General features: G+C 39.6%; 1 protein-coding gene and 1 pseudogene across 2 annotated transcripts in view; one reads left to right on the top strand and one right to left on the bottom strand.

Annotated features, from left to right (window-relative positions):
• pvrl2l (PVR cell adhesion molecule related 2 like) overlaps nt 1–26,105 on the top strand; it is a 497,519-nt gene that overhangs the window by 131,748 nt on the left and 339,666 nt on the right. The gene's annotated exons all lie outside the window — the stretch shown is intronic.
• On the bottom strand, nt 25,108–25,629 carry LOC111565389 (nicotinamide riboside kinase 2-like; annotated as a pseudogene).

A 26,105-nucleotide genomic window follows, 5' to 3' on the forward strand; every position in this document is an offset into this window, starting at 1 on the left:
AATCAACAATAATTTTTAAAAGTTGATTAAAAACCTGCAATCAAATTATCCAACATTTTTCCAAGTGCCATCAGGTTATAGCAATACAAAGACTACATGCTGTAGATATTTTACTACTTGACACACATGCTTTCATAAACACAGCCTGCAGTTCAACCCAGTTCAGCCAAACAGTCTCTGAATTTTTGTCTTTTGACTGTAGGTCACAGCTGAGCCAGTCATGGATTCCCAGTTCTGCCGAGGAACGCAGAATTTTATATTTTTTACAGAATCTGGTTTGGAGTAAGTGGCACATTTTTAAATGCTACATGTAGAATAAAGTGACTTTGATGAAATATGTACAACTTTAAGCTTAGATTTGGTTGAGTTTCATGGATGAGTAGTTCAAGAACCATCAGAAAGGTGAAAATCCGACAATTCTCTCTGTCTTTATAGGGTCTAGCTCTGATAAATGGTGTTATTTTGGTGATTTTGTTCAAACAACAAACCTGCTGGTGGAGTTTGAGGTCCAGAAAGTTAATCATACATGCCTTTTCCTTTTACTTGATATATATTAGAAGTTAACTCAACATATTAGGCTTCTGGAACTTGAAAATTGTCCTTTAGCCTCTGAGAACTTTGTGATTGGCATTTTTCTCTACTTTCTGATGTGAGGTGGAAGATGTTGGTCTAAATTACAGCACTTTAATAATGTGGTGACGCTCAGTTTATGGGTCGTCTGAACACACACTCTAACACACACTCTTAGTGCCACACTTAGCCAAACTAAGATGTCTCCGTACACTTTCACCTTGTGCAAAAAGTCAGTGTAGATGTATGCAAAACCGTAAGTTACTAGCAGTATGCATTAGCATGAGAGCTGCACAAAGTTATATATACAATTTTATGGTGTTTCACACTATTAGATCTTGCTGTTGTTCTTGTAAAGCTCTAAGCAACACTCCCACACTGTTACAAGAAAAATTGTGAAGTTATGTGATGATCACTGTATGTTTGTCTGTCTGTTGGTCTGTCTGTTAGTCCATTTTTGAGTAATGTTGCTAATGGATTTGGAGGAAAATTTCAAGGAAGGTCAGAAATGACACAAGGACCAAGTGATTAGATTTTGGCAGTGATGCAGCTTATAGTCTGGATCCATGGATTTCTTAAAAATTTCTGTATCATTGTGAGATAGCAGCACAGTGTCACTGTAACCATGACAACAAGTGAACGCTTCAGCTGCCTGCTACAAATCCACTGTTGCGGACTTATTGAGACTTATCTGTCAGAAATGATACAAGAAACAATTGATTAAAGTGTGGGTTTTTTTTGGAGTCCTATTAATTCCTGCCGCCCACTACATATATAGCTCACGTGATTCGGTATCCGTACATAATGTACACATGCATAACACACACCTGTGCTCAGCGCAAGGTCATTTGTTCAAGGGTACATCTATGCTAAATGGCCACATTCTGTTTTGCAGTGATTTCTGTTCATCAATAACTAATAAACTGCATAAATGCTGCATTTATAAAAAAATATGTAAAAAATAAAAAATGCTGCATTTCTGACAATGCCGTATGGGGGAATGAACAGCCTTGGCGGAGTACTGTGCTCTGAGTGCTTTTCTTTGTTATGACTGAGCCAGAGTTAATATTTTGCATTAAAGTATTGCTATGAACATATCTGGTGACTGCGTATAGCCCTGCGTGGGTGAAAACAAAGTCAGGTTTGACAAACATCAACAATAGGCGACTTGTTTCCTATAACTCCCCAGTCTGGAACCACACTGTGGGTTCAGCAACGGCGGCCGGCTGATGATGAATCCAACTGAGATGTAAATTCTAAAAGAGTGTCGGGGCTGTCTCATTTATTGTTTATTCGCCACCAATGTTCTGTCTCTTTGATGCAGCTGGTGTTCATGGAGAGGAAAAAAGCCCCCAGGAAGAGTTTGTGGCTCAAAACATCTCTGCAGTAAAAAGATAAGGTCAAATTAGATTTATTGGATAGTTCCAGTCTGTGCGGACATATTTTTTTTATCTTGGATGCGCCAGTGTGAGTGTGTGTGCGGAATGCAGTATTTTCTGGATCTCCGGCCCTCTGTTGTCGAGTTTTTCACAGAGAATCCTTGGCTTTTATGAAGTGACCAATTGTATTTCACCTTTACGACAGTAGAGGTGACTGCATCGGGATGATCGTCCAATCACGCGGTGGTTATCTTTATGGAGGTAAAGGTTGCAGAGGACAGGGATAACCCATCCTTCACTGCATATGTGTAATAACAAGTGGCTGCACGAGTGTCTGTCTGGGAGAAAGAAGCAGCAACGGTGTGTAAAACAGTGTGTGTGTGTGTGTGTGTGTTTCTTAGCCCAAGGACCTTCTGTTCTGTAATTAGTTTTTCCTGTGGTATGTTTTCCATCCCTGCCTCCTCCTCCTCCTCCTCCACTCTATCCATCCATCCATCCATCCATGCAACAGATTGCAACGGTGATTCTGGAAATCCGGAGGATCAGGCCGCACACACACACACACACACACACACACACACACAACCACAACCACAACCACACACACAAACACACACACACACACACACACACACACACACACACACACACACACACACAGAAACCCATATGAATGTAATCAAGTCTGCAGTAGCACATGCCAGGAGTGTGGTGAGCCGGGGACAAGAGAAAGAGAAGATTTAGGTGTCTTTATAATCTGTGTGTCTGCGTCTGCATGTGTGTGAGTGTGTTTTTGTACGATCTCCTCAATAGGGCGCAATAGCGGCGAGCTATCTAATTTTCAGGACTTATAGTCACAAAGCGGGGCTTGATTTCACCAGCCGGCAAATCTCCGAGTGTGTGTGTGTGTGTGTGTGTGTGTGTGTGTGTGTGTGTGTGTGAGACTTATCAACACATGGTGAGGATAAGCCTGTGGGCGCAGGTTGGCTCTGATTCCACTATGACTTCACTGTGGCCACGCTAATACGTTTTCATTTTATAAACACATAACTTTTGCGACGTGTCTGTGGATGCTCAGTCAACCAGGTCTTGATAATCTGAGGAACCTAAGTTAAAAACAAAAAAACTAAACAATTGCATATCTTCAAGATTCCTAAAAGAAAAGTCCAGTTATTTTTTAAAGCTCCAAGGAAACATTTTGCGCCATTTACGCCCATCTTCCTACCTCTCTGCAGCTTTAGGAACCTCAAAATTGAGACTTTTGGAAACACTGTTGACCTCATTTGAGATTTAGGTCCATGTTTCAGTCTGGATAAAACATAAACTTTTGGAAACAGTACTACAAACACCCATGCTAGCTTCCTGATTGGGTTTCATCTATTCTGACTGACCAGATGTAGACTTTGGGTACAAACCTGCCATTGGTTGCACATTTTACGTAGGTTTCTCTATTTGCTACCATTTTAAACCCCCGTCCACTGTGTGAAACAACAACCTCTAGGCAGCATCCTACAACGAGGTTTAATCAGGGCTTTAAGGCCATTTATGCTCTTCACATCTGCTTGTCTACAAGGCTATGAATGATATCACCCACGGATTAGTCTGACTCACCGGATGTAGACCATGGGTAAAAGCCTGCCATTGGCTTTTTCCTCCCCTTCCTCTCTCTACTTATTAGTGTTTTAAAAATCCTTTCCACTGAGGGAAACAACAACCTCCAGGCAGCATCCTACATTTTGAAATTTTTTGCCAAAGGTTTGGATCATGCAATGAAGCAGGCCTGTTAGTTATTTCCATGACTTATCCATTTTAATGTCACCCGTCGCCTATCCGCATGCAAATCTTCCACCAAAACAATATTAAAGTAGGTAAATATCGCTATTGCATCCTGCTCTTAGGTCCGGCTAAGACAGATTTGATTGGTTTAAAGAAATATAAACATGCCATAGCAGTTTTTCCTGTATGTGTCTATTTGTGGTTGTTTCACATCTCTTTGTGCTCATTTTGTGTCTCTTTATGGTCATTTTACATGTCTTTGTGGTCATTTTTTATATCTGTGTGGTCATTTTTCCCGTTTTCCTTTTTTTTATGTCTCTTTGGAGTTGTTTTATGTCATTTTGTGCCTTTTGGTGCTCATGTTATTCCCCTTTGTGGTCAGTTTGTTTGTCTTTGTGGTCATTTCGCATTGTTTTGTGTATTGTTTTGCATATCTATGTGGTAATTTTTCCCTTCCTTTTCCTTGTTTTTTGTCTCTTTGGAGTTGTTTTCAGTGTATTTCTAGTTGTTTTGTGTCATTTTGTGGTCATTTTGTGTCTCTTTGTGCTAATTTTCCCCCTTTTCCTTATTCTGTGTCTCTTTAGCATTATTTTGAGCCCTTTTTAGTTGTTTAGCATATCTGTGTGGTCATTTTTTGTTTTTGTTGTTGTTTTGTGTCTCATTGTGGTAGTTGTGTATATGATTTTGTGTATCTTTTTGATCATTTTGTGTGTCTTTGTGCTTATTTTGCATGTCTGTGTCATCATTTTTCTCTTTTTGCTTGTTTTGTGTCTCTTTGTGGTCATTTTGCATCTCTTTGTGGTCACTTTGTGTCTCTCTGTGGTCATTTTCTGTACCTTTGTGGTCATTTTTGCATGTCTTTGTGGCAGTTTTACGTATCTGTGTGGTCATTTTTCCCTTTTTCCTTATTTTGTGTCTCTTTGGAGTTGCTTTTGGTGTATTGCTAGTTGTTTTGTGTCTATTTTTGGTTTTATTGAATATTTGTGTCTCATGGTGGTAATTATGTGTCTCTAGAATTATTTTGTGTCTTTTTTTACTAATTTTGTGCCTCTTTAGAATTATTTTGTGCCTCTTTTTGCTGATTTTGTGTCTCTTTGTGGTTATTTTGCATATCTATGTGGTCAATATTCTCTTTTTGCTTGTTTTGAGTCTGTTTGTGGTCATTTTGTGTCTTTTTGAGGAGTAGTCAGACCATACTACACAGCACTCTGCCACAATCTTCCTTGATTTATCACACCTCTTTCAAGTTCCCATCAGTGGATATTTAACATGGATCTCATGAATTACAGACATTGCTGACCTTGTTGTGTGTGTGCTAGCAGTTGTTGTGTAGCTAAATTCTGCATTTTGCCGTGCTATTACAGCCTCCATGTGTGACAGGGAAGCTAATATTATTGTGATTTACAACAATTCTGGTGTCCAGCGGCATTATTAGCCCTACAGGCCTGTTTATCCCGGCACAGTCAGAAATGATCATCTGTTTTTTAGGCGGTGTTACTTTGGACAGAGCTGATTTCTGAAACTGTTCCATCACGCTTGATTGTTTCCAAGTGAAAATGTAACACTTTGCAGTTTTATGCAAAATGAAAAGTGTGTTTGTAGCCGACGCCCCCGTGTGTGTTTGTGCACATTTTGTACATCTGGATGTGTCTGTATGCACATTTTTCTGTGTATCTGTGTTCGTCCCCAGAGCTTGTTTCACATTACGCATCGCTGCCTCGCAACACGCTCCGGACTCCCAGCTGTAAGCCTCCACTCCTGCTGCTTGTGAGAGGTTTGTTTGTGCGTCCGACTTTTGTCTAACGCAGTTTATCGTGGCGGTGTGGAGACCGAGAGACAATCGGTGATAAGTATCATTAATCAGCAGTGCACTCTGCTCATATCTTTCCTTTGTGATTGTTTTTTCGTTTCATCTGCCATTACATATTCATGTCTGCTGTTGGTTTCTAGAGCACTTTGTGATAAACCTTTATTGTTTAAAGCTCTCGGTGAATAAAGAGTATTTTTCCATTCTCTCCTCATCTCCTCTTTCCTCTTTTGGTCACACAAATGCTCCTCTCCTGCACCTCGACCGGGCTTTCTCGTCGCACTTAGAATTCAGATTTTGTGCCTTCTGATTTCTCAAGGGGATTGATTGCATTAAATTTGATTCCTTTCAATCAGCGTCGTTACGGTAACAATGAATTGGATAAGCCTGCACCTAGCAGAATGCAGAGCTTTCCAGCGGCGCTCCAGAGGCAACAGTTGCAGATTAAAATAAGTTCATGGGACCGGTGCAATTATCTGATATAGAAGATTAAAAAGTAGAAATGTATTTCTGGCGGTCGATAAAGGCGAGAATCAGGGCAACTGAGGATGTTGAACCGCTGAAATTATCTTAATGAAAGTCACATTGAGCACTTGTTGGTAAACCGGCAGTGCTGATTGCCATCGCAGAGATTCTTACACTAAGGTTTTCTTACCAACTGCAATTCAATTCCAGTTTCAAGGGCGTCCTCTGCATGTTAATGTAGAGCTTTATTATCAGCACTCCTCTGGTCGCAGAAGGGCTCCAATCACAGCTGGACTCGGTTGAAATGAGGCTCATGGACGAGGATGCTCCACATGGAGGAGTTAAAGTTTGACCCTCACCTCTTTGTCCTTCTGACTCTCGTTCCTCTCATGTGCTTCTCCTTGGACGCTGAAGGGGAATGCAGATGATGAGGGGTAATGTGAAGTCCTCCGCTCGTCGCTCAATCATTTAGGCGTATCGTGAATATTTTATACCCAAAGCAACCCCGGCGCTCGCCAGGCTCTGCTTCTAATCTCTGCGTTATTCCAGCATCACCTTCCTGCATGGCTGTGTTGTGGCCACACCCTTCACTATCTGTCGCTCCATCTTTCTCTCATTCAGCGCCATTACATTATTCTTCCCGACAAGGTCCTTAGTTAAATGTCTGCGCTGTAATTGTGCTAAGGCGCCTGGCTGCTGAAACACTGTCGCCCCACTGGCAGCTGTGCTGTGATTTATTCGGCTGAAGATGTTTTATTCACTCTCGGAGTGATTGAGGGAGCCCTTGGGGCCTGCAGGATTGAATGCTTATGACAGAGAGTTTGAAGATTTAGTGTTCATGTACGTTTGAGGCTGTAATTGGTTTGTTTACATCAGTAATAAGCCTCCAAAACTGTAGCTGAAATCTGAAAGAGTTTACTGTTTGAAAAGGAACTGTCAAACAATGTCCAGTTGTAGTATATTAATAATAGTTGAAGCATTCCTGTCTCCACAAAATTAGGTTCTTATACAACTAAACTACATTTTTAAATACTGCAATTTATTTAGTCTGGAAATGAATGTAAATTGTGAGCAGAGATGCTGAGAAACACATGCAAAGTCCACATTATGAGGCAGGTGAGGAAGATGGAGTTTGCATCTAATCATAGCATAGCATTTATTTCACTGTCACTTCAAATTTGCAACAAAAATAATCAAAAATCTCTCAATGGATGGATGAGAGACCATCAGCCTCATAATGTTTCTTCTGAGAACTGTTAAAGTTTGAGTTTAAATACAGCAGTTTTACAACATGTTTAAAGTTATTTCTGGTTGAAAGGGGGACCCGTTGCACCTGCTCTTTTATGGGATTTGTCAGCTCAAAACCAATGACAGTAAAGAAATGAAACAAAAAAAGCACTCAGAGAGCACAGTACTCCGCCAAGGCTTTTCAGTCATTGTATCATTTCCAACGGATGAAATCTTTTATAAAAAATGACCTTGCTGTGAGCACAGTTATGTACAGATACCGAATCGCGTGACCTACATGTGTAGTGAGCAGCGGGAATTGATGGGACTTGGAAACACCCCCACAATTTAATCAATCAATTATTTGTAGAAATGCAGCATTTGTTTTTAAGTTATTGATGATCAGAAATCATGACACCATAGAATATGGTCATTTAATATAGATGTACCCACAACAAAATGACCTTGCGCTGAGCACAGGTGTGTGTTATGCTTGTGTATGTTATGTACGGATAACGAATCACGTGACCTAAATATGTAGCGGATGACAGGAATTGATGGGACTCGGAAACACCATCATAATTTAATCAATTGTCTCTTGTATCATTTCCGATGGATAAGTCCCGTTAAGTCCGCAACGGTCTATTTGAAATAGGATCACAATCATGTGATCGTCAGCAGGCAGCTGATGTAGTGTTCACTTGGTCCTTGTGTCATTTCTGACCTTCTGTGAAAATTTTATCCATATCCGTTAATCTGTTTTTCAGTAATGTTGTGAACAGACAGACAGACAAACATACACCGGTCATCACACAAGTCTGCTGCATTCCTTGGCAGAGTAATATATTGCAAAGATATCTTGATTAGAAACTGATTTTTGACACAAATGTAATCAAGTAAAAAAAAAAAAAAAAAAAAACATTTTCCCCCATAAATGCAGTTGAGGAGGCAGTTCAGTTGTATCGAAATGTAATTGTGTGCTGACTGTGTTTTGTTTTTAGCTTGATCAGTTCCCACATTTGCATCGTTCTTGCCTTTCATTGAATAGAACCCAGAAGGGAGACGAGTATGACATACAACAAAATGTTCCCACATAGATTCAAATTGCATTTCTTACTTCGATAGGCTTTAAAATAATGGTTTATTGGACCAACAAATTTGGTATTAAGATGAGGAACTTGCCCATCACTGCACAGATGCTCCTTCAAGAATAATTAAAGTCCATCTCTGTGTGTCAAAGTTATGTATTTATGAGGTTTTCCCATGAAAATAGTCCCATACAGGCTTTAAATGGCTCCGATGGCTGCTTATTGTGCTCACGATATGTCTTCTAGCATAGAAAACACCATATAGACATGTAAACAAGCAGACAAACTAGATTCACGTTGTCGGGGGTCTTTGCCAGTGGGTGGGAAGCCGGTGAGGGATGCTGCTGTTGTGGCTTCGCTAACAACACATTATTCAGGGGGACTTCTTCGTGAGGAAACATGAACTCGCGTTTGCGTTTCGTCCTCTCGCTGTTATTCCGCTGACTTCGTGTTTCCTCTCTCCCCCGGCTGTCAGTGTGTGCGGCATCATTTTTTGATGAAAACCGTTTTATTTTGCCGCACAGTAAAACGGGTAAATAATTCACACTGACTTCCTGAACCTAAGTCTGTTATTGCTGCTGCAGGTTGTTTTCTTCACTTTCAAGCTCAACATTTCAGCTGCCTTTTAGTCCTCTGATATCCCTCTGCTTATATTTGTCTCTTTGTGGTTGTTTTGTGACTCTAGAATTATTTTGTGTTTATTTCTGCTCATTTTGTGTCTCTGTTTAGTTGTTTTGTGTCTCATTGTGCTCATTTTGCAGCTCTTTGTGGTTCATTTGCATATCTGTGTGATCATCTTTCCGCCTTTGCTTGTTTTGTGTCTGTTTAGAATTATTTTGTGTCTCTTTGTGATCATTTTGCATTTCTTTGCGGTGTTTTGCCTATCTGCGTTGTCAGTTTTATCTTTTTGCTTGTTTTGTGTCTCTTCTGAGTTGCTTTGTATCATTTTGTGTCTCTTTGTGCTCATTTTGTGTGTCTTTGTGGTTGTTTTGCATATCTGTGTGGTCATTTTCCCCCTTTTCCTTCATTGTTTTGTGTCTCTGGAGTTTTTTGTGTCTATTTTTGGCCATTTTGTGTCTCTTTGTTCTTGTTTTGTGTCTGTTTGTGGTTGTTTTGCATATCTGTGTGGACATTTTCCCTTTCATTCTTTTTTTGTGTCTCATTCTTTTGTTTGTCATTGTGGTGGTTTTGTGCCTCTTTAGAGTTGTCTTGTGTGTCTTTGTGGTCATGTGTCCCTGTGGTTGTTTCATGTCTCTTTTTGATTGTTTTGCATATCTGTGTTGTCATTTGTATCTTTTTGGTTGTTTAGTGTCTCTGTGCTCATTTTGTGTAATTTTTTGTCTCTTTGTGCTCATTTTGTGTGTGTCTTTGTGGTCATTTTGCAAATCTGTGTGGTCATTTTTCCCCTTTTCTTTGTTTTGTGTCTCTTTGGAATTGTTTTGTGTCCATTTTTGGTCATTCTGTGTCTCTTTGGCATTGTTTTGTGTCTGTTTTGGTTGTTTTGCATATCGATGTCTTTTTTTTCCTTCTTGTTTTGTGTCTCATTGTGGTAGTTATGTGTCTTTTTGTGGTTGTTTTGCATATCTGTGTGGTCATTTTTCTCTTTTTGCTTGTTTTGTGTCTCTTTGTGATTGTTTCCTGTATCTTTGTAGCTGTTTTGTGTCATTTTGTGGTCATTTTGCATCTCTTTGTGGTCATTTCACATGTCCACGTGGTCATTTCCCCCCTTTCCTTGCTTTGTGTGTTTTTTGGAGTTGGTTTGTGATTCTTTGTGGTTGTTTTGTGTCTCTTTGTGCCCATTTTGTGTCTCTTGGCTGTTAAAATAAATGTACAGAAGCACCTTTTTGCTCTCAGTGTCCTTGTTGTGCTTCAGTTCTTCAGTGTGTCATGAAGAAGCAGCAGCAGAGTGTCCTTGCTGCTCAGGTGATGACGTGACGTCACTGATACTGAACGCCTGCAGCATAGTGATATGTGTATGCAAATCAAAGATCCACTGTGTGTGTGTGTGTGTGTGTGTGTGTGTGTGTGTGTGTGTGTGTGTGTGTGTGTGTGTGTGTGTGTGTGTGTGTGTCTTGGAGGCGTGTGCGTGTCACGGGCTGCTGTCCGGGCTACAGCTGACCTTTTATGGCATTTGAACAAACTGAGGCTGCACACAGAAGCTGACACATGGCCGTCCTGTAATCTGCATAGAACACACACTCGCCCATCCGCATTCATGTAACTCACGGCCGGTTCGCTTTAACTCCCGGTGAGGTCGGCGGGGCGTTGAACTTCTGGTCTTCTGCAGATGTTTTTTTCCCTCCACACAGTGTTTTTAGCCCCGTCCAGATTTGAATGGGCGGCCGCCTTTGTGCGTGTCAGTGGCGGGTTAACTGGACCAAATCAGGTGGAGGAGTTGTGCGCTGTCTTCTCCGCAGGCCGGCCTTGACACCCCGCTGCATGTGTGTGTCTGCCTGAAGTGATTCACCTGCTGTCTGAATCATTCCCCCACATATGCACACAAACGTTGCACACAGACACAGTTTCCTCCCACTTACATGACACAGACTGTTCACAACCCTGTGTGTGATAAAAGACAGGGAGCTGATGTTATATAATCTGCAGATCAGTTGGCTCGCTGCCCTGTCGCTGCCTTGTCGCTGCTTCACTGTAACATAAAATTAGCAGCAGTGGTGATGAGCACTCACCGTGTTCCAGGTCAGTTTAGAGGTCAAGTTCTTTTAACAAGTGCCTTTGGGTGAGTTACCCAAGTTTTATAAGTGCAATAATTTGTAATTCATCTTCTTGTTTAATTGCTATGTAACCTGAAATTTGTGTTTAAGTGATCATTCATCACTCTTAACTCCTCATTTTATGCACGCCTCAACTCCCACCAACAGGTTCAAAAGGCCCGTTATCATTTATAAAAATCACAAATTTCACACCACAGATCAGAATCAGAAGCTGGAAAAGCAGAATCATCAGGTTTTTATAACTTTCCATCTGTCCTTGAACTAATCATCTGTGATGTGGTGAAAATTAACCAAAGCGGAACTCAAAATTGTAATATTTCATCAAATCCCTTCATTCTACCCTTTAAAAATAGACCAGTTCTACTAATCAAAATCTGTCAAAAAAATGAAATAAACAAGAAAAACACTCAGAGAACACAGTACTCTGCCAAGGCTGCTCAGTCGTATCATTTCCGACGTGTCAGAAATCACAGCACCATAGAAGATGGCCATTTGCTATGTATGTATCCACAAACAAAATGACCTTGCGCTGAGCACAGGCGTGTGTTATGCATGTGTACGTTATGTATGGATACCGAATCACGTGACCTAAATATGCAGCGGGCGGCAGGAACTGATGGGACTCGGAAACACCCCCACAATTTAATCAGTTGTTCCATGTATCATTTCTGACGGATAAATCCTGATAAGTCCACAGCAGTCGATTTGTAGCAGGATCGCAAATATGTCATGGTCAGCAGGCAGCGGACGTAGTGTTCTCTTGTTTATGCCGTGCTGCTATCTCACAATGATACAGAAATGTTTAACAAATCCGTGGATCCAGACTATAAGCTGCATCACTGCATCACTTGATCTATGTGTCATTTCTGACTTTCCCTGTAAATTTCATCCAAATCCGTTAGCACTATGACTCAAAAACAGACTAACAGACAGATGGGCAGACAGACAGACAAACGTACGGCGATCGTCACATAACTCCGCAGCATTTTTTGTAACGGTGTTGGGGTGTCGCTTAGAGCTTTACACAGAACAACAGCAGAATCTAATAGTGGGAAATAACGTGAAATGGTTAAATTTGTGCAGCTCTCATGCTAATGCATACTGCTAGTAACTTACAATTTTCGTGCATCTAAATTGACTTTTTGGACAAGGTGAAAGTGTACAGAGACAGCTTATAGTTTGGCTAAGTGTGACACTAAGAGTGTGTGTTAGAGTGTGTGTTCAGGCGAGCCATAAACTGAGCGTCACCACATTATTAAAGTGCTGTAATTTAGACCAACATCTTCCACCTCACATCAGAAAATAGAGAAAAATGTCAATCACAAAGTTCTCAGAGGCTAAAGGACAGTTTTCAAGTTCCAGAAGCCCTAATATGTTGAGTTAACTTCTAATATATATCAAGTAAAAGGAAAAGGGATGTGTGATTAACTTGTCTGTTTTTCAGTAATGTTGGTAACAGACAGACAAACAGACGGCAGGACAAACGTATATCGATCGTCACACAACTCTGCTGCATTCCTTGGTGGAGAAAAAACTGTGTCATCTGCAACTGAGAGGGTACAACTGATGCACACATTACAAACATTTCAGCTGAACTGCAGACCGTGTATCACCCAGAGCAGGTGACAAGTATGGAAATGTATCAAACATCCAAGTAGTAAAGATATTTTAACAGTTTGTAGAGTTGCCATTTTTCAAGTGTGTGGGCGCTTGAAAAAAATGTTCCACATGTTGATTTCTGTGAAACAAATAATCAAAGAAATTCAACTTTTGCTTTTATTATTCATGCCAGTACAACTTTGTTCTGCTGCACAGAAGACATTTTTAGCCCGAGCTGTGGTTGCTTTGTTTCCACAGAGGTTCAGGACTTTATACCGCAGTGAAAAATGAGCCCACAAGATCAAAAAATGGGTTCAGAGGGTTAATAACTTCACACCGAATTATCAGTCACATCTGGGTTGCTGTTGTTTCCTATCCAACCCCACAGCAAATTTAAACAGTTTCATGTAATCTCTCTCATCAGGAAACAAGTCTGCTGGACAAGACTCAAGAAAATCTTCTAAAATGTTTATGAACTGATAAGTTCAGCTGAAAAGTTGCAAATTTTTAACTCTTACTGTTGTTTTCATCAGTGTTGATGTCACCAATCAATTAAAAGAAAGCCTTAAAGCTGCAGCAGGAAAGATTTTAAAGAGCCTTTATGATGCTTTGTAGGTTTGTCCCTTTTATTTAGTGTTTTAAAGCTTTTTTGTGCAAGGAACAAGCTACAAACCACACTGACAGAATTTATTCTCTGCCCGAAACACCTCATTTCAAGTCCAGACTTTCCTTCTGCTACTGATCTACATCACAGAGTAACACATTTGCAAAAAGCCTTCCTATTGGCTAGTCTGATGTCTTGAAACAGTTCTAGGGCTCTGGTGAAAATGATGGGTTTTTTGTGCATCGAAACATGTACACATTCTCTCGTGGACCCCAAAAATGAAATTATAAACCTGTAAAAGTGCATAATGTAATCATCTTTTTTGGATTTGCAGCAACAGAACAGAATCATTTTTCCAAATTAATTTCTGGTGCCAAGCTTGGTTGCTTCTGGGAAAACATTCGTACTCACACAGAAAAATGCAGTTAATCCAGAAATATGGACACATCAAAATTAAACATTTTGTCTCTCGTGGGGGTTTTGTTCCCGTTCGTTGCCTCAGAATGACTGGATTAGCCAACACGAGCCTTGTGTGTTTGCAGTTTACCGACGCCAAGTTCCAGGATGAAACAAATATGTCAGACTGTGACTGAGGAGAGCCGAGGTTTTATCTGGAAAAGTCTCTGATCCGTGTGTCCTCTAATCAGCTCCTCTTGACATCTGAAGCTTTGGTGTCAGCTGTCAGAGAAAAAAACGCAACCATGAAAGCAAACAAACGTGGAGGACGTGAAAACGCTAACAGGAATTTGGAAGATTGAATGCGCAATAGTCAGAGCTGGGTTTTTAAAGTTGACACATGATGCATTAAGCCAGGGGTGTCAAACTCTTTTTAGTTCAGGGGCCACATTCAGCCAGACCAGTAAAAGCAGAGCATAAGAACCTTTAAATAACCTTTAAATAACCCTTCCTTTGCTTTTGTGCAAAAAAAGTATGATCTGACAATGTTCACATTTAAGGAATTATCTCTTTACAAAACGTCAAGAACAATGTGAAATTTCTTAAGAAAAATAAATTAAATTTCAACAACATTATGCCTCAGTTTAGCATTTACACATTACAACTTCTAGATCACGTAGTGTCTATAAAGGCACAAAACATTCAGTCATGGGTAACTGGAACTCTAGCATTTTAATTTATGATCAAAATGACAAAAGTCAAACAAAAAAATTCAAAAAAACAACAAAAATGAGATACAAAACAACAAAAAATAAGACAAATGACACGAAACAAAACAAAAAAGAGACAAAAAATTTGACCAAAAAGTTGCAAAGCAGCAAAAAAAATGGACAAACGACACAAGTGAGACAAAAATAGAATGACAAAGCAAAACACAAGATGACGAAAATAAGACAAAAAACACAAGCAAGACAAAAAGGAAACACAAAAGGACAAAAACGAGAAACAAAACAACAAAAACATGAGACAAACAAGTCAGACGAAAAAAGATGAAAAACAAAATTTTATAAAATTGAGACATAAAACAACAAAAAATGAGACAAAACAAAAACAGAGACAAAAATTAGACAAAAAAGTTACAAAGCGGCAAAAAATCTACAAATGACACAAGCGAGACAAAAAAAAGACGCATAATGGCAAAAACACTGCACAAAACAACAAATAAAGCAAAATACAAGATGATAAAAATAAGACAAAAAACACAAGCGAGACAAAAAGGAAGCACGAAACAACAAAAACATGAGACAAACAAGTCAGACAAAAAAAAAGACAAAAACAAGACAAAATATTGCAAAAACGAGTCACAAAATGACAAAGGAACAATGAGCAATCTGGTATGTTACTTTATGATAAAAACAGCTTGTCAAAGTCTAGAAATTCTTTGAAATTCATAGTTTGTACATTTAAAATTTACAGTTAATGTCTTCTCTGTAATTTTTACACTTTACAAAGTCGTCCCATGGGCCTGATTGGACCTTCTGGTGGGCCGGGTTTGGCCCGGGGGCCGCATGTTTGACACCCCTGCATTAAGCTATAAAAGCAGGATGGGTAGTTGTTGTTGTTGCCAAGGTAACAACTGTGGAAGGGGAGATCCAAATAAACAATAAGCAGCGAAATCCCCGTTTTGCAGCCGGATCCAGGCATGGATTGTTAAATCTGGCAGTTTGTTTCTGTAATAATTTGGTGAAATTGCCATGTATTTCCTTCTATTGCGGCAGCGAGTGCACAAAGTGGTCCTTTGTGCGGGCGGCTGGAAGTGATGTGGAGCAAGGTGTGAATGTTTGCCAATGAGCGTGACAATATTAACCGCCAGAACTCACAGCGGAGACCCTCATTTGCGTGTTGGAAAGAATCCGAGCCTCGTCCGTCCGACCGAGCCTCCGATGGATTTCCGATGCTCTCTCATCCGTGGTCCCTGGTACTCCAGACGCTCACCCCCGCTATCTCCCCTGTCCATCCATCACTCTTTCACCTGAGCCTAATAATTACGAAAAAGGGACCGGCCTCAAAGAGATAAAAGATGACACTGACATAATGAAACGGCATAAAATAATACTACTTTGAAGCAGATAATGTCATTTCTTTCAGCCAACTGTGTTCCAGGCAGCGGCGCAGGAGGTAATTGAAGCAGGAAACTCGGCCCTTTCAACCCTCCCCTCAGTGTCTCAAATGCAGATCAGACTCGGTGATAGTGTCTCACCCGCCTCGCCGGCTAATTACCCTGTGAATCCCCCAGGACCGGGACAAGGCTATCCTCATAATGACACAGCGCCACACCTTGTCAAAAAGTGTTTGAGTAGATATTGGAGGAAAAAGGAAAATTAAATTGCTCTTTCCCTATCTGCTTCTTTATCTCACTATTTTTATTCCTTGCTGCACCGGCTGTCTCTTTTTACCTTGATGGCCCTGCATGCATGTTGCGTTAACGGGCATCCTGGATGGATGGATCGTAATCAGACATCACAAAGACGTAGGTAAATGCTCTGAACTTCCGTCATCTGAATTTGGATGGGGATGTGCTTGATCACAGCTCAGACATGACAACTTTTGTGCGATCAAACAGCAGCACGTATCAACCAGGTGTGACAGGAAATGTGTAGTTAAGATGCAACAGATGAGTCCGAAGATGACCTTAAAGCAGGTGGAATACCTGTTTATGCATGACAGAGCTACACCACACGGAAACACAATTATCTGTTGAGTGAAAGTCGTTGAGGTTTTTATCTGTCTTTTAGGATTTCCTATGAATCTCGATGAGATCTCTCATAAATCTGTAATTTTTTTCCATATTTATTTTTTAAAGAAAACTGGTAATTTCTTCATGCGGCTAATTCAGCATCATATATTCCGCTAAAATAATCATCATTACTCTGCCAAGGAACGCGGTGGACGTTTGTCTGTCTGTTTGTCTTTCTGTGTGCAACATTACTCAAAAACGGAATAATGGATTTGGATGAAATTTTCAGGGAAGGTCAGAAATGACACAAGGACCAAGTGATTAGATTTGTTAAATATTTCTGTATCATTGCAAGATAGTGGCACGGCGTCACTGTAACTATGACAGCAAGTGAACACTACGTCAGCTGACTGCTGACGATCACATGATTGTGATCCTACTACAAATCCACCAGGACTTATCAATTTGAAATGATACAAGGAACAATTGATTAAATTGTGGGGGTGTTTCTTAGTCCCATCAATTCCCGCCGTTCGCTGCATATTTAGGTCATGCAATTTGCTATCTGTACATAATGTACACATGTATAACACACGCCTGTGCTCAGTGCAAGGTCATTTTGTTTGTGGGTACATCTATATTAAATGGACACATTCTATGTTGCTGTGATTTCTGATTATCAACTAAAAAACAAATGCTGCATTTCTACAAAAAATGTTGCATTTCTGCCAATGCCATATGGGGGAATGAACAGCCTTAGCGGAGTACTGCGCTCTCTGAATGCTTTTCTTGTTTAAATCTACTGCCAGCTAGTGAAACCCTTTGTTCTTGATGCTTGATATGTGTAGCAGCTGTTTGTTAGGAAGAAATCTAAGGTTATGTTCTGTAACTTCACTTCTCTGAATACAGCATGTGACCAAAACAAGAACTCCACCCACTCGTAAGACATACTTTCAACCTCTTGTAATGGAAAATCTGCCCGAATCTGAACCGAATGAGAAGTTAAAGGTTGTCATAGTTCCAGCCCACTGTCGGACCAACACCTTCTCACTGCTAAATACTGTCAAAGCTGCTGGCGTCTCAGACATAAGATGTCCCTGAACGCATCAATATTTCACACAGCCAGATGTGTAGGAGTTTGTCCAGTTTACAAAGTGACATCAAGATGCCGGAGGGCCGACAGCAGCAGAGAGACTGAGGTTTGTGTCCCTTGTTTGACCCGCTTCGGTTTTCGTTTTCACAGTTGCTTGGTTTAGTAATAGATCCACACCTTTCACAAAATCTAAACACATGTTCCAAGGCAAACTTCTTGTTGACTGAAAGGAAGCTACAGTGACAAAAACCGGCTGAGAACATTTGGTGACACACTCCTGGCGTCTATTTCTATTAATCGTAGAATTTTTAGGGTCTGTCACTACTCTGCAAGTGGACAAATGACACTAAATAGTACCAAGAGCAATCAAACATAATGCCAAGGTTCCTGAAACCCTTACATATGTGATGTGTTACAAGTCCCTGCTAATAGGTTATACTTCCAATTTGACCATGAAGTTACATGTGCTGTATTAACTGCTGCTAATTCACTGTTTGGCTCATATTTCACTGCCTTCTAAAGTTCTGCACCTCTATGTAAAAAGCACAACCCATGAGGAAGTAGAGAGTAATGTATTCTTTGCCGTATGATACAGCTGAATGTCATTAATCAGAAACAGGAAAAAATATATACATAGTATACAAAAATTGAAAAAAATGTGGAATCAACATGTTCAACATCTTTCCAAGTACCCACAGGTGTTACTAACACTGAAAAACAAAATACTGACGCTAAATACTATAGACATTTTACTACTTACATTTTTAATTTGCTTCTATACTTGTCTCCTCTCCGCTTTGTGTCAACACTGCCTGCAGTTCAACTGAAGAATCCCTGAATTTTTGTTGTGTGACTGTTGGTTGCAGCTGAGTGGAGACTTCATAATTGTAAAGAATTGTGCAGAATGCAGAATTTTTTTTAGCTTTTTATGGAATCTGCTGAAAATGGTTTATTTTTGGCAAATTTTATGTGATACATGTAGAATAAAGTAAGCTTCATGAAATATCACAATTGTAAGCCTAGATTTAATTAAAAAATACAGTTACAGTTTCTAGCTCCGATAAATAGTGTAATTTTTGTGATTTTGAAATTATTTTTTGAAAATGATAATATGCTTTACAAACCGGTCGGTGGGTTTTGGAGGTTTTGAAGGACTAGTGTGAAGGATTTAAGGGATCTCATGGCAGAAATCATGTTTTCATTCGTGTATAATCACCTAAAAGTCAGGCTTATTCTGTTTTTGTCATCTTAGAATGAGTTTCTACGGTAGCCCAGAGTGCAGGCTTTGGAAGAGGCCTTTTTGTAACTGAAGATGTGGTGATTCAGCTGTTTGTAACCTGCGGCTTCACTAAAACCCCCACGCTGGACCTTTAACATTCACACATTCACTTAGAGCAGGTCAGAGTTGCTGATTCGCTAATGGAGGCTCCTCAGACCTCCTCCTCCTCCTCCTCCTTCACCTCCTCCGTCCTGTTGGTCGGTGCAACGCTACGTTCCTATCCGTCGCCTTGTCGCCCTGCATGTTTACGTCGGCACCCAGCGGTGGCTGTCGGTCCGGAACATTTTCTCCCCGCTTCCCTCCTGCATGAATCATCCACAGCATCACGCCTCCTCCCTCTTCTCTCTCCCCCTCTGTTTGCCTTCACGCCCCCTCCTGTTGTATTCCTCCTGTTTTTCTGGTAAGCTATTACCCGCCTCTTTCACAGGTAATACGATTAACCTCCTGATTCAGGAAAAGGGAAAATAGCCTTTGCTAAGACCACGACATTAATCCTATACACATAAGATTTATGTCTCTCTCTGTGGGAGGATTTTCTTCTCTCTCTCACCTGCTCTCTCTCTTTATTATTCTCATTTCCTGTCACATGACGGTCCAGTTGAAGGCGGTAATGAAACACACACACATATATATACAACGCAAACACACACACGTATAATAGGCTAGTCACTCGCACAACACACACAAATGCACACATAAAATTCAGCCTGCATGGTACACAAACAAGCCATTCACAAAAGTAATGTACCGCCAGAGGGGACTGTGGGAAAATGAGTTTTTGGATGGATTATTATTGTGCTGTGCAGTCTGGCCCGATGCCCTGCTCTCTGCTCGTCTTGTCCTCTGAAGTGTCTGCGGTCCACAGTACACACTCTAAACCTCCCATGGTGGATGTAAAAACATAGGATTAGTGGAAACACAGGCTTTCATGCCGATCCCAAATGTTTCGAAATCCATGCGGGGATTTGGCGATCTGACTTACTGCGGCCGTGTAATTATGGGCTGTGTTGTGTGCAGCTCAGAGGGGGAATCGCCGGGTTTGCAATTAAGTTGATACTGTATACTGAGCGTGGCGGCGTGCTGGGGCCGGACGCGTCTCCGAGGACGAATAAAAGTTACGAACGGTTTAATCTGAGAGCGGGAAGAGGAAAGTTGTGTCAGGTGAATGAGTCACAATGAAAATGTGAGGAATTTCTGTCTGCTTGGGTTTTCCAGCTCCTTTGGGAATCTTGGGAATCTTAATAGAAGAGGAGAGCAATATTATGCAGAAATCCTATCAGTGTATTCTCAAAAATCTGATGTTTTTTAATATTACAACAAGAAATGTGCAAATACAAAACATAAAAATGTAGGAGAAAAATAGTAGTAATCTATAAAAACAGTTTAAGAGCTTATTGTTGTAAGAATACTTTATGAAAACGGTGTTGCTCGTTGCTGAATATAATACAATGACTGAAGTAGTGCAAAAAGTACATACAGAACTAATGCAAAATTGATTGCATTAATATTTGAGTTCACAGCTCTGCAAAAATAACCACATTGTCACCGAATATCAAAACACCCAGCAGTCCCCACAACTCTGGCGAACATTACCTACAAGTTCTGTTAGTTTTTATAAAGAAATGTCCAAAGAACATTTCAAAAATAGCTTTATTTCCAATAATGTTTGTATTAAATTATTACAGTGTTCTTTTAGGATGACTTTCAGAGGACATTGTATAACATTCAAAATGTTTTCCAGATGTTATCGAGGTCGATTTCTTTGAAGAAAAGGTTCTTGTAATATTATATAAGAACAAAGGTAGAACACACTTCCAACAAAGCTCTTAGGGTGATGACATACTATGAAACTGTTACTATCAAATATTCATAGAATGTTTTAAGAATATTTGAATATCCGATAATGTTCTTTTGAACTTTATATAATGGTGCAACGTCAACATTTAGAGGATCTACTGAGTAACACGGATTATGTTCCACAATAACAAAGGAGGAACGTTCTCAAACCAACATTACAAAAATGTTTTCCAGATGTTATCGAGGCTTCATAACTTGTTTGTGAAATGTCTCTGTCATGTGATATATTATCAAAGGTGGAACATTCTTCGCACAATGCTCTGAGGATGATTTAGAAAAAGGTATTGAGGGAACCCATTTTAGAACATTCCCTAAAACCTTTCCCCAGTGATGAAAAGGGAAGTACTAAATGCAACATGTACTAAACATTAAGCTGTTATCAAGACCTCAGATGACAGAATGTTCTTTATAAAACGTTCCTGTAATGTGATATATTAACAAAAGTCCAACATTACCTACGAGTTCTAGTCATTTCTTAAAGGAAATGTTTTAATCACATTCAATGAACGTTTTAAAGGATATTTTGATTTCCAATATGATGTGATGTCAAGGAAAGATATTCTCAAACCAACATTCAAAAAAGTTTTCCTCTTGTTCTCGAGGCCTCAGATGATTTTTTAAAAAAAAGAATAAAACATTCTTGTAATGTTTTATATTCACAAAGGTGGAACATTCTTCCTACAATGTTCTGTGCATGTTGCTGAGGGACTACATTCTCCATGCAACATTTGGACAACGTTAAGACCTCAGATGACATAACGTTCTTTATGAGACATTCTTGTAATGTGACATATTAACAAGTGGAATATTCTGCTTGTAATGTTCTTACAATTTTGGGGGATCCCATTGATGGAACACATTATTGGATCTACACAACATTCCCACAATGTTACATGATAACAAAATAGAAAGGTTCTCAAACTGACATCCAAAAAATGTTTTCCAGATGTTATCGAGATGATTTTTTTTGTCTACAACGTTCTTGTAATGTGATGTGTTAACAGTAGTATTTTGGTTGTAATGTTCTGACAATATTTGGGAATGTCGATGATAGAACACACTAAAGAATCTATAAAACGTTCCCCAACATTCAAACAATGTCCAGATATTGTTGAGGCCTCCGATGATTTTTCAATAAAACATCCTTGTAATGTGAAATGGCAGAACATATTTCCAACAATATTTTGAGGATGTTGTAGGAATGTTGTTGAGGGAACACTTCATAGAAAGTTGTATGAAACGTTTCCTTAGTGATAGCAAAGGAAATATGTTGTCATGGCTACATGAAGACGTTATTGAGACCTCAGGTGACAGTACATTCTTTACATGTTATTGATGGAACAATTATAGAATCTATTCAACGTTCCTACAATGTTAAATGATAACCAAGGAAGAACATTCTTGGCACAACGATCTTACGTTTTAAGAACGTTAGGGCATGACAGTCTGACAATGTTTTCACCAAACATTTCAGTTATTCTGCCTTTAAGAAGAACATTCTGGGAACTGACATTAAACTTCCCACTAAAACCATCGGTAGAACTTTCTCAGAACCCTCAGAAGAACATTTGTGACTGTAATCCATCTCCAGCTCATAGTTTGGCCTTTTCCATCGGAGCCTCTTTGTTTTTGCGTAACGCACGTCTTGTAAAGCGACTGTCTTGTTCCTGAGTGATGTGTGGCTGCAGCTCTGTGTGTTTTACTGATGTTTGTTGGTCTTTTTGTTGTGTTCGACACCATGAGACGCTCCCCAGCTGCTGGATTGTAATTGTGGTGGTTTGGCTGCTGGTTATGCTGACATGTAAAAAGAAACACAGAAAAAAGACCAGGTTTCACTTTTCTTCTGCTTTGTAACCAAACCCGTTTCTTCTGTCTCGTCTGCCTCTGTGTTGTCGTCTCTTCTTGCACTTGTTGCATTGATGCTGTGAAATCTGTGTTTTTGTCAGACAGTTGAAAGGCTCAGCTGAGTGCTCTATTATTTTATAGTGTTGGCTGTATAATTTGGGTTTTCTCCTGTAAGGAGTCAGTTACTGAATCACTTCTTTTAAAGCTCCTGGGAACAAAGTAAAATTATGTTTAATTAAAGACAACTAATTTATTGTTTTTTGTCTAATCTTTATCCAGACAGCAGATTTGTTTTCAGTGATTAAGTGTCAGATTGGTGGTAAATTATCACCATGACGGAAGTAATACTTTCAAATCCTTTTCCAGTCATTCATTAAACCTCTAAAACACCGTCGTGTATCAGAGTTGCATTTTTAGGAGTTTTCTACATGAAAAATGACTTGAATGCAGTTTCATAATGTTGTTTTGTCTAAAATGTGCAGATCTGCAAAGTCCCTGCTTCTATCTACACTCATCGCTGCAGCTCGAGCACACCAGCTCACTGTAAAACTGCCTTTTACCACAACTGTTGTTTGTATTATCAAGCTGATGAGGGAAAATATTGGATTGACATCAGTGAAATCTGTTGTCAGGTATTGATTTCATGGGATTATATTGTATTCATAAAACTGTTAGCAATAGCAGTTTTTAAAAAAAGAAAGAAAGAGGGAAAGTTTGAAAAACAAAGATGCATCTTTTTAGACTTTCTCACAAAAATCCACATGTCTGGAGTAAAAACACACATAGAGACACATTCATTTATGGTATATTACATATTTATAATGTACGGATAACCAAGGAAAACATCTGTCCATTAACAGCTGATGAACAAAGGAAACATGAAAAATGGCACTGTTAATAAAAATAGGTCAATAAATAAACAAAATTGTACACTGGCCTTTCTGAATCTTTTACAAAATGAAAATGTCACTTTTTCTTCTACACATTGTCAAGTTAATAGAGTATTTCTAGCTTCACGTGTTCTAATTTGAAACCAAGTTAAGAGCATTGCTTCATTAAATTTCTGAAATATGAACCCCTGAAGTGACAGTTTGTACTTTTTTAAGACTGTCTTGCTGCTCAGCCATGGTGCCCACTCCTTATTTTGCACATGATTCATCCCTTAGCATATAAAAATACACCACAGAGACATGTTACCAAGGTACAAAACTTGATCATGAGACCATAAAGAGTAAACAGCCATCAGGTTGCATCAGTTTATCACGTATTTAAAGACATTATTTATGTATTATGATGAGAAAATGTGGAGATTTTTGCATTTTATGTCTGAAAAATAACCTGTTGAAAAAGTTACTTTGACAGGCTCGCACTCAAACCGCCTGCTATCCCTTTTTAAGTGTCACGAGTAGTTTTGGGAAAGGTCTCTGATTTTCTTTTTAACTGTGTGCAGCCAGAAGCAAAAGCAGAAAACTTCCTAGAAATGCATAATTCCAGCACAGTATGGAAGGAAGCATTAAAATCCAGCCCCTGACCCCAAAACCATAACTCATCCATTTCGAAGCTTTTTCCCGAGACTTTGATGTAAACAGCAGCTAATTGTGAGTGAAAGGTTCTCTGGGGAGAAAATGCAAATGCAGGAAGTTGCAGATGAAGCGCTGCAGCGTGGTCAGTGTGGAAACGGAGGAGAGACGAGAGAAATAACCCAACGCCTGGTGAAGGACATTGTCACAGATCAGCTTAATACCTTCACAGGCAGCCTGCGAGGTCGACGGATCAATAAAACAAGTGCAACAGCAGTCTTTAGCTTCTCGGAGGATTTGTGTGCAAGTGTGTGTTGGCTATGCATGATAGAGCTCAGCTCACTGGTTAAAATGACCTGTTAATACGCTGCAAAAGGTGAACAAACAGAAGACAAGCAAAGATAATAGTTTGTCGTTCAAGGAAATTCAAGTTTATGGACGCTACCGTTGAGAAGTTTAGGGTCACCCAGACGATTTCGTGTTTTCCATGAAAACTCACACTTTTATCCATGTGCTAACATAACTGCACAAGGGTTTTCTAATCATCAATGAGCCCTTCAACACCATTAACTAACACAATGTAGCATTAGAACACAGGAGTGATGGTTGCTGGAAATGTTCCTCTGTACCTCTATGGAGATATTCCATTAAAAATCAGCTGTTTCCTGCTAGAATAGTCATTTACCACATTAACCATGTCTACACTGGATTTATCATTTATTTAATGTTATCTTCACTGGAAAAAAAACTGCTTTCTTTCAAAAATAATCAGATTTTTAAGTGACCCCAAACTTTTGAACGGTAGTGTACTTTGAGAGATGCTTAAAAAAATGTCTTTTTTTGATTTTACGCTGCTCATCTGTGAGTTAGCTCAAAAAAGCTCCAGTTTGCAGCACAAAACTTCAACAAACTCTCTGCTTTTTAAAGTTTTTTTGTTGGTTTTTGTACATCTATGATCAAAAAGTTCCAAATGTTGACTTGTGCCAGATGTGTTTTAGTGATACACTACAGGTCAAAAGTTCATTTCGTTTCTTTGGTGTACTTCACAACAAAATAAACAGGATTTTTATATAAAGAGTCACTCATCAGAATACAATTTTACTATACAGGGTGAACCAAAAGTAGGTTTACACTTAGTAGATATGCACGTTACATCTTATCATCATCTTAGCATCCATGATGTTCTTGTTTTGCAAATACATGGGCCAGATATTGTGACACTGTGTAGTTCCTAGAGCACCTCCTCTTTTTGCATTCTTCATACGGGATGGAAATAAAGTAGCGATGGTTCAGCACGTTGATCAAAGCTCTGTAGGTGTAAAGCAGGAAGCCTTCCACAATAACGATGTGAGTCTCCTCCTCCTCTTTGTGGTCCGACTTCAGGATGATCTCTGTGTTCAAGATGTTATTAACGCCATGAGACTTCTCAAACTCCACCCAGTTCTCCAGCCACACATAGATCGATGTCATCATGGCGTCCATGTCCAGAGCAGTAATGACATCGTACTGCTAAAAGCCGTCTTCACCAAGTTCAATCTATCTTTGGGCTTGAAGAGGTCATCCTGATGGACCACACAGCAGTTGGGTAGGATCTTGATCAGTCGGTTGGTTTTCCCTCCATTGGTTACGCCGCTGATGCAGATGATGTACATCATGTTCTCGGATTGGTCAAAACAAGGCTCCTTGCCATGATGTGCGCTCCTGCTTGGCATTTTCACGCTTCCAGTACTGCTTTAGTATCCAGTTTCTTTGCTCTTGATTTAATTTGTTTGCCATTGCTCACAATCCCTGTAAAAATGCTAAAAAATAAAAAAATTGAAAGCAATAGCTAAACATTTCCAAAACATGAATAAGGGATATGAAATACTGGTTTGGAATTATGGTTTGGATATATTACATCTAAAACGTGAAACAAATAGTGAAACAACCATACGCCTACTGTTGACCCACCTTGTAATTATCAGATATTTGAATCTGTATTCTTGTTTCTTTACTCAGCTGTTCCTTTCCAGCCATTTCTGTGGTAGTTATAGAGATATGGACACAGATGAGATTTGTTGGGGGTTTCTGTATGCAAACTCTCAAAAGCCAAAGAGCTAAAATGAATAATGCAAACTGTGATTTGTTTTTT

This window comes from Amphiprion ocellaris, chromosome 15 (genome assembly GCF_022539595.1).
Source record: "Amphiprion ocellaris isolate individual 3 ecotype Okinawa chromosome 15, ASM2253959v1, whole genome shotgun sequence".
NCBI classification, from domain to species: Eukaryota; Metazoa; Chordata; class Actinopteri; family Pomacentridae; genus Amphiprion; species Amphiprion ocellaris.